The following is a 10,015-nucleotide window of genomic DNA, read 5'->3' on the forward strand; positions in this document are numbered from 1 at the left end:
TTTGTGCGAAGAGCATAAATAGCAGGAATTACTGCATTAGGAAAGGGCAGCTAGAGAGACAGAGATAATCCAATGTATTCATGCCCAGAGTGCCACTCTCCAAACAAAAAGACTTTTTCATACAAATACCTGTCTTCTGTTGTCCCCCATTGCTGTGGGTCCCCTGTTCCAACATGACACACCATAGAAAAATATCACCATACCAGCTCCCAAACGTTATGGACACACTGGGTGCAATGAGGTTTTTGCTTTCTGCCCACCTGACTTAGCAGCAAATAAATATGATTCAAATGTCAGGGAAGAAGATCCTAGCCACACATGCAGACAGTTCTGTTGTTGCAGCTCATCCTTGACAATTTTTCTCAAGCTACTTTAATGTTGCCCTCGGCAACGCGTGCTCAACAAAAAGTCAATGTAAATGCCCGTGTTCGGGCTTCCGCATTATAAACTACTGCATTCACGTGTAGCTACAACACGCCTGTTTTCTGGCTCTAAGTACAAAATATGTGACCACTGAACACATGCAGATAAGTTAAACCAGCTTGAATTCTGACAAATCAGGGACTCAAATTTGGTAGTGACGTATGGATGGCATCACTTCAAAATCTAAAAAGTGACAAACATTTGAAAATTTATCATGGAGGAGAAATTAATTATTGCAGTTTGTGACTGGCCAGAATTATGTGACCTCAAGTCTTTCGTATATCCAAATAGAGCTCTTGGAGCAAGATTTGCACTGCTTCTACATCTCACACCAAGCCTTTTCCAACAGTAGGTGGCAGACATAAGCAGGAGAAAAAGAAGAAGCCCCTCCCTACTTGTCCAGTGTGAACACCATGGGCTACATTTACATTCAGCAACGCCTCATATTTGCCTGGCATGTCCAAAGCTTTAACACTAAAACCATACATGTTGGGTCTTTTAGTGTTTTGATGGTCTGCGGACGACAGTTTAAAATATAATTGTCTGTAAACCAGGAAGAGATACAAGGCTGGGCACCAACGAAGAAGTATTGAAATGAAGAACAAACTACAATATCGTGGTACAGAGGTAGAGCGGTCAACGTCTGATCAGAAGATCGCCCGCCCATGTGTAAAAGAGTCCTTGAGCAAGACACTGCCTCTGGTGGTTAAAGGTTAACGCCAGTGTTCGGCAGCAGAGTGTGTGGTTGTGTGACTGTAAAGCACTTTGGGCCTTCTAAGAAGGTGGTTAAGCTCCATATAAGTGTACGCCATTTACCATTTTTACAAATGGCAGCCTAATTTTAACCTCTAAACGAACGAAGGTCAAATGAACGAAGGTCAAACGAACAGATGGTAATACCCACAAATTCAAAACTACCTAAAAGACTCACTAAATTCCCTCCTTTTTTAGGCCCTTTTGCTTTTTTTTTGTTTGTTTGTTTGTCTGTTTTTTTCTTCTTCATATTCTTCCTTATATTCATCACAGCAGCAGTGAAATGTCTCAAACTGCATCCGCCTTCGTAGGTTCCTGGTTAAGGATCTCATTCACAGCTCTCAACACTCTCATTGACTCTCTTCCTGAGAATGGACCACACACCAATTTGCCTGCCATAATAAATCTGGGCTCTTAAGTCGTACCGTTGGTACAAATGTACTGCTCTTACTGCCACTGCAACAGTCTCTGCTTTAAGTATTATAGCACCATTTATTTTTCTCCCGCTCTGTGGGACCAGATGCAAGATGGTGATGGCAGGGCTGTTACCGTGCTGCTGTATTTCAACCTGATATTAAAATGTGTTCCTGATAATGTTGCTTGAAATGGAAGGCTACTGTATGTAAAGCACTTTGAGTCCATCTTAATCTGGACCTAACAACTACATGGAGCTCATTTCCAGGCAGATGTAAAATTCCAATGGAACCCTTTTTCACCACAGTGATGGCTGTGGAGCAGAGTTGTGCTGCTCAGGCAGGAGTGACCGCAGGCCGCCTCACAATGCCCGATCAAGCATTCTCTACCAAGAGGATGCAGAAGGACTTTCTTAGTCCTGATGGATTCTGTTGTCGTAATATTTTCAATTTGCTGTCCTTCCCTTCCCTATTTCCCCTCTGCTCTCTCATGTTATCGCTCTTCCTTTTCCTGCCTTCCCTCCTCTAATTGAGGGTCACGGAAATGATCATTCACATTCACATAAACATACTTTTACTGCATGGCTGGATGAAGCATGGCTATATTAGACAATGCACAGAGCTTGCGCGCGCCTTTTTGTGTGTCCATGGCCGTGTCAGAAGATTCAGCACGGGGAATTATTCTCAGAGAAGCGAGTGTGTGCGAGTGTCCAAAGAGATGAAATGGCCCTCCAATCTGAAGGTTCCTGGTAGAAGGCAATAAAAGCTGACGCAGTGACGAAGCCTTGGCAATGACATTTCCAGGAGAGTTGTAAATGCTCAATCACTCTTCTCCTTTTCTTCTCAGCCTCTGTCTGCCGGAGGCCAAATGAGGGAAGAGAGGGCAGAGAGACCTGCTGCGGAGGCCGAAGAAACTGAAGCGAAGGGAATCAACTCAATTAATGGAATGGACAGAAATGGACGTAGAGATAAATGCCCAGAGATGAAAGAGGTGAGGAGAAGACAGAGAAGGGTTAGTGACGGAAAAGTGACTGCACGCGTAGCAAGGACATGATGTGTTTAACGCAGCTTCTAACCCTGGACGGACGGCCCTGAGTCGGGAACACAGAGGAGTGAGCAGAATGGGAATCTGTCTACGTTCGCGGTGTGTCTGCTTTATTTACACAAGTATCATCTCAGCCACAGTTGCAGCCACATCAGCTGCTGGAGTGCACTCTCTCCAGTTATTGCTTTTCCTCAACTAGACATGCATTGAAAAATCTACACTTTATTAAAAAGTCCAAATATGAAAAGTTATTGAGCAATTTGTTTTTGTCACTTACTTAAATGGGTTTAATGCAACATATGGCATTCAGTGAGAATAAATGTTGTAATATAGTTAAATATAACAATGTAGTTTTGATTAAAACATGTTTGCTGGATAAATTATTAGTCCCATTGGAAAATGTCTAACTGGGAACAAATCAGCCCCAACTCCGAACATGAACAAGTGGAAGTCAATTTTACTAAAATTTGAACTCTGTTTTATATTCTCTTTAATATTTCCCCACTCTGATAAAAATATTGTTTTTGGTGTTGTTTAACATGTTCTTGTGGCATTTCTTCTGATGATGGAGGACATAAACAAAGAAAAGTAAGCTAAAAATTGCATTTCTGAGTATTTCTTTATTCAAATCTGCTTGAACTAGGAGACGACGGAAAAATGCCGTCTACGTTTTCGTTTTCTTTGTCCAAGCTGGCATGCGGCTCAAAAGGGTTTCTGTGGATCCGGTTTTGTTAGGTTGGGATTTGAAGTACTGTAAGCAAGTGGGAAAGAGTGTAAACAGATGGGTGACAGGGAGTTGGCGTGGGCTTACTCTGCTCCAACAACTCAGAGGGGAATTTCTACTGAACTCCTGCTCCTCTGCAGGAACTATGTCCTTGAAAACGACATCGTTTTTTTTTTTTTTTTTTGGCTAAAAACGGCATAAACACAACTAAAAGACCACTGGGAACGCTATTGTAATGAATCAAAAATACCTTGAAGTATGATTATAGTAGAAATTATGTAAAGATATTGTCATGTACAGGTTCACAAATCATTGAAGAAAAAAGGTTCAGCGCACTGTCTAGTGGGTCTAGATGACCCAACTCCCAATGTTAAAGTGCCTAGGATAGCACAAGGGTTAAGTGAATCTTGGTCAACACTTAGAGTTGTAGCAAAGGAGTAGTGATTGCATCCTTGTTGAAGCACATACTTATGTTCTTGATCAGGATCAAACCTTTCTTCATTGTCATCATCTGGACTGATTTATTTTATCCTGAGCCAATTCTACTCAGTCTAGTCTGGTCCTGAATGTATTTTTATTCCCATCTCCAGTAGTTTAAGCCCTGCTGGTCTTAACAAACTGAAGTATTATTTTTTCCCTGATGAAATCAAAACAAAAGGTGGATTGTTTGCATACATGATGCTGTAAAATTTTGGGTTTCTGAGGATAGAAATTTACAGCAGCAGGACTGCAGCTCTGAGCAATTCAACAAAAAGCCCAGGCTTTTGTTACTAGAATACTACTAGGTTTTGAATTATAAATGTTCCTGTGGGTTACTACTGCCAAAGCCTCAATCACATGCACCCGCACAGGGGGTTGACCTATACAAGTGCTGCCAATTTTGGATTGTCCGGTCTGTGGAGGCTTGTAGAGAGAAGCAATTTAAGGAGAGCACAGATGTCTTACAGTTTTCCTGAGAACCCCACGGCCGCCTTACAGGACGTCATAAAAATGTATCGCTCCATTATCATGTGTGTGGTAAGTATATCATAAAGGCTAATTTAAGCTGCATACAGTTATGATGTATGGTTGTTGTACAGTACCTTTATGTCACACTCAAGTTGCTAGTAAAGGCACTGATACTGCGTGAATGCCGTACGAAAGGGGAGTACAGATGATACGTAAGTAGGATGCCCACAGAAGCTACACTCTGTTGTCTAAATGTATAGTCTCTAACAGGTTGCAGTACTCAGGCACCCCTTGCACAGTTCCCACGACTTGGTGGAAAAAATGAAAAATCTGTGTGATTTGCCTTGTGTGGCCTATGTCACCCTTACCTACCCTTCATGTTCCTAATGTGTTGGCTAGAATTTGTCGCTCACAGCATGCACGTAGCTAAAAAGAATGGGCATGTTTTATTTTCCCTTTGGGCTGGCCAACTGATCTACGACCTTGCCATTTCTTCTGGGCCACCTGGGTGCCCTGTACAGTTTTGCCCATTTTTTTGGCCCACAGAAAACCTGGATCCATCTGTAAGGGCGGCTGTGACTTTATGCAGGAGCTTCTGTTGGTAGAGCAGTCAAAATATGTATCTGACATGACAGTATATAAACAGTATATATTATAGTAACTGAGATCTAGAAAAACTTCAGAGCTGCAAGTGAATTCTAATCTCTTCAATTGTACATTTCTTTTTTTTTTTTTTTTTTTTTTTTTTTTGAAGATTCAAGATTGTACATTTCTGAGCGTTTTAACTGAAAATCCGTTTGCTATGTGCATTAAGACTAATGTAATTAAGTGATTTAATTTCTCTCATTTCTTATTTTTCTATTGAGCATCTCATCTGGCCTGATATGATAATATAAAGATAAAACATGTCTTCATTAATAGGCACTCTTGACAGGGATGTCTTTTCTCCTCCAGTTTTTTTTTTTTCCTGCTTGTTTCTTTCCTGTAAGCAGTTGAAGCATATGAAGATTAGACCGTTTGTCCATCTGCGGGAAACAGGCCACCTCCTCCTACATCATTCTTGGTAAGGGCCAGGCTCAATCACAATAAAAGCCTGCTGCACTGGGACCACGCACTCCCAGTGGCTCCTCAAAGAAGAGCAATGTGAGGCAGAGGCAAGGGCAGAGGGAGGAAGAGCAGGAGGGTGAGAGTATGAGGGGCCGTATAAGACATTATTTATTCTGAACCATTCACATTCATACATTCTTGCTCTCACAGTCATATATACTCTCTTTCGCATACATATATTCTCTTACGCATCCATATATTCTCTCTCTCACATTCATACATTCTTGCTCTCACAGTCATATATACTCTCTTTCGCATACATATATTCTCACTTGCACATCCATATATTCTCTCTCTCGCATGCATATATATTACTTTACACATACATACATTCTCACTCTCATCGTCACTCTTAAAAAAGAATGTATGTATGTGAAAGACAAGTATATATGAACGTGTGAGGAAGAGTTTATATGTGTGTGTGAGAGAGGAGTATGCATGAAACGGAAGTGACTTTGGATGAAAAGGAAGGCACTTTGAATGAAAAGGAAGGCACTTTGAATGAAACGGAAGGCAGATGATTTCTCGTGCTCTGATTAGACGAGAGGCCGCCACCTCCCATTTTGAACAGACGCTAACACGAACCAATAAGAAGGCCATCGGAACCTTAAGAAATATTTTATCTTCACCTCAAGTGGTCACAAATCTGTCTGCATCTCTAGAGACACAAAGGAATGTCTCAAATACCAATAATGGTAATAGAAGTGCCACCGAAACAGAAAATCCGTATCCACCTTATTCCTAGCCCCCATGAGCCTTTGCGTGAATTATGGGCGACACTTCCTGTAGACGCTGGAACACGCATTTACATTAAAACAAATTCCTCTTGTTTTTGATCCATAACTACATATAAATGTGGGAAAACCAGCTGTCATTTCTTAAAAAAGGCAACGGTGAGGTGGAGATGAAATATTTGTTAAGGTTCCGATGGCTGCAGGACCCCCGTGGCTACTTCTTGCCGGTTCGTTTATTTTTAAAAATAAACTTTATTAACAATATCTTGCACATACAAAATACCAAACACAAAACTCCACTGTGTGCAAAATACAATCTTCACGTTCGCCATGAGAATGAACAAAAAAAACATAATGATAACCATGTAAAACAGGTTATGCAAAAATAAAACAAAAATAATAAGGCAAAGGAATCTGTTAAAGTTTCAGGAGAGACCATGTTTCAACTGTTCTGACAGCTTTTTTGTTAGTGGAAGATTTAATACTGTTCACATACAAAACCATTTCTTTCTGAAAAACATAAAACACGTTTTTTTTGTTGGCATATTTACACTTGTGTATAAAGTATTTAGCCATAATCATAAGTAAATTAACTACATATATTTTTTCTGCATTAAGTCTTTCTTGTGTAAAATATCCAAAAATAATATGCTCGTAAAATAATCTATAATCTTCACATAGATGAGTTCTTATAAAATGTATCACATCTTTCCAAAATAGTTGAGTGAAAGAGCAAAACCAAAAAAGATGAGGCACAGTTTCTGGTGAGGAATGACAGAATGAACAGTTTATGTCCAGATCTTTTTTAAACTTAGTAAAGAAATGTTTCACTGGATAAAATTTGTGAAGAATTTTGAAAGAAATTTCTCTGATTTTATTGGTGATGAAATACTTTTGTGGCAGGGTCCAAACCTTTTCCCACTGAATTCTACATCCAAAGCTGTTCCAGTATGAGATAACATACGGTTTTGTGGCAATCTCATTTTGAAACAGAGAACGGATACTTTGATTATTCCTGCTAGCTGAAAAACATACCTTTCCACACCACAAGTCTGTTAATTTGGGATTTCTTGCTGGTTCATGTTAGCGTCTGCACTGTAATCCCTAGCGAGTTGACTGAACTTAAAAATTATTGTGTAACAGATTACGCAACAGTTAAGTTATATTATTAAAACTTTTAAGTTAACATTTATTAAAATTCATATTGTCAGTTGGCTTACATTTGTATTATTTCACATAAAAAATATTAAGATTCCTCAACTTATAAAAGAGAGATTATTTACTTAAAGTTTTTAATATTTTCCAACTAAAAAACGCTTTAACTAACTATATTTTTATATTACTCAACTCATAAAATATGTAAAATTCACTCAAATGCTTTATAAATTCTTTAACTCATTAAATGTGTAGCATTGAAAATATTTAAAATTCTTCAGCTTAAAATGTATTCTAAACAGAGATATTGATACTGCCCCACTACATTTTAAAGGCTAACATTGATAAAAACCAACAAACGTGAAGGCCACACAATAGTGATTGCATAATACACTTTTTTTAATTGCTCTTTAAAAAAAGCACAAATATCAAGAGGATGAAGAAACAATAAGTGCAATAAAACTGCATTATAAGAGTGCCACACAACATATTGACAAAAAGAGTTGGTTTTGTATTGTACGGCAGAAAAAGCAAATGATCACAACAAAACACATTAGTTACATAACACTTAAACCAACAAATAGTCCATTCTGGAAGACTCACTCAACGAAACATTCTTCAGCGTCAATAAATGTCCTTTCAGTGGTTTGCTGTCCTCAAGGTTCAAGACAGCATTCTGAATAAATATGAAGGCAAGTTCAAGTTTTTTGGGGTGCTGTAGGTCCAGAGCATAGATGTCCCCGAAGAGTTAGAAGAGATTAGTCAGCCAGATGTGTGGGACCACTGACGGCAGCATCAGGAGCATCACCACGACAACTGAGAAGATACCCACAGCAGTGTCTGTGAGGTCTGGTATTCTGGAAAATACAAAACAAAAAACACAGATGAGTTCAGACCCTCAAAGATATTCATCACACTAATGTCCAAAACTGACATTCCTGCCATCTGTCAATGGGAATCTTTTCATGCTAACATTCTGTTAGCTTTTAATCAACTGGCTATGATGTTTTAAGGACCAACTCCAATTAAAATTGTGTTTTTAAAAAGTTCTTTAGCATTTTTCTGAAGGAGGACATTTATAAAATAATTTAAGACTAAAGCTTCATTTTTCTTTATTCATATAATGATGGATCAGGAGCAGAAAAAGGTAAACGAAAATGTTCCCACTCCTTCCAATCAGGAGTCCCTGATGTTCGTCTCATCTTCCATCTCATTTTTAAAACCATTTAAAAATATCACTCAGTTTACAAACTACAAACAATTGCCCTATTTATTATGTCACTCAATAAAATCTCAATCAATATTAAAGGATTAGTGAAAACCATTGACAGGGAGTCGTTTGCACTTACTGTACAGGTCTTGAAGAAGTTGGAGGCATCTTCATGCAGATAAACAGGAAGTGCAAGGAGGACAAGTGCCCGTCTCATGTTCACGTCACGCTGGTCCTAAAAGAATAAAAAGAAATATCCATTACCTTTGAAGCAAATGCAGAGCAAACACTTCCAATATTTATTTAAGGAACTTTAAGAAATAATAAAATGATACCTTTTCTAGATGTCTATTTCTAGTAAGAGTACAATACAGTGTTCATGGCATGATCCACTTCAGGTCAAAGACCCAAAGTCATTTTTAAGGCAAGTTACACCTTGGCTTCTTACAGCTGTTTACAAATGATTTGTTATCCGTTTTTGAATTATGCACATTAGAAATTCACCTGGAGGTCATAAATCCTAACCAAGCTGGCCAGTTCCTGTCTGTTTTGGTGGACTTGGTCTCAGAAAAGGGCAGCTTTAAGTTACACAAACATGTAAAAACTGCACAATTTCCTCTGACTGCATCTACTCTACATAAATCCATTTCAGATCTTGACAGATGAGTTTTCATGGTTTCAAATGATGGAATGGTGCTAATGCAACATCATTTTATTATTGTAATATACTGTCATAAAGACATGACAATATTCCAAAGTGTTTCCACATACATGGCAGTGGAAACACTTTGGAATATTTGCTATGTAGTACTGCAGTATTATATGTAGTACTGTATAGTGCCAAAGTAACAGAACACAACTTGCACCTCCATTCCATTGTGCCACCTTCAGCCTGCAATCTAAATATGTTTAGTTCAAATGTAAATAATTTCAGCTCTATTTAGACCTTTGGCTAGTTAAAATGTGCATAAATGTTTCCATGCTGCCGTATAAACCTAATAATGGTAATAGTTCAGGATGAATATATTAAATAAGTATAAAACTCACCCACTGACACCTCTTTTCTGGTGAAATGGTGACTTTCTGGTGAATTTTCTGAAGTTCAGTTTCTGAAGTTCAGTATCTGAAAAAGTCCAAAAGAGATTTTTCAATGTTAAAAAATGTTTCAATTATATTCTGATCAAAAAACATTTATTGCACTACACAACCTATTGCATTTTTTGTTTTTTTAAAATAGCTCTAGACAAATAACTGATCAGGAGACAAGTTACCTCGCTGGCCTTGGCGTCTACCTGAGGTGAAACACTGAACACTCTGTAGTTCGGTACCTGAACACAACACGAGCACGTTGATTAATTTATTTTTACAAAAACCTTTTTTATAACGGAGATCAGTGATTTATAAAAGCTTAAAGCTGCATTCAAAACCCAATGCTTCCATGTAGCAACCAGGCTTAAAACTGTTGGCGGTAGCTCCTCCCACACAACCGTTAGAGGCTTTGAG

At 38.6% G+C, this 10,015-nt stretch overlaps 1 protein-coding gene and 1 long non-coding RNA gene across 7 annotated transcripts in view; both read right to left on the bottom strand.

Annotated features, from left to right (window-relative positions):
- nlgn1 (neuroligin 1) overlaps nucleotides 1-10,015 on the bottom strand; it is a 406,572-nt gene that overhangs the window by 96,015 nt on the left and 300,542 nt on the right. The window lies entirely within an intron of this gene.
- LOC144991943 (uncharacterized) overlaps nucleotides 7,681-10,015 on the bottom strand; it is a 29,854-nt gene continuing 27,519 nt past the window's right edge. Inside the window, exons 2-5 of the long non-coding RNA XR_013655627.1 lie at nucleotides 9,784-9,840; nucleotides 9,560-9,635; nucleotides 8,652-8,747; nucleotides 7,681-8,159 (exon numbers count right to left, since the gene is read on the bottom strand). This is a non-coding gene — a long non-coding RNA (uncharacterized LOC144991943). The remainder of the gene's footprint in view (nucleotides 8,160-8,651; nucleotides 8,748-9,559; nucleotides 9,636-9,783; nucleotides 9,841-10,015) is intronic.

Source organism: Oryzias latipes, chromosome 4 (assembly GCF_053564925.1).
Source record: "Oryzias latipes strain Hd-rR chromosome 4, Olatipes_Hd-rR_3.1".
Classification (NCBI taxonomy): Eukaryota; Metazoa; Chordata; class Actinopteri; order Beloniformes; family Adrianichthyidae; genus Oryzias; species Oryzias latipes.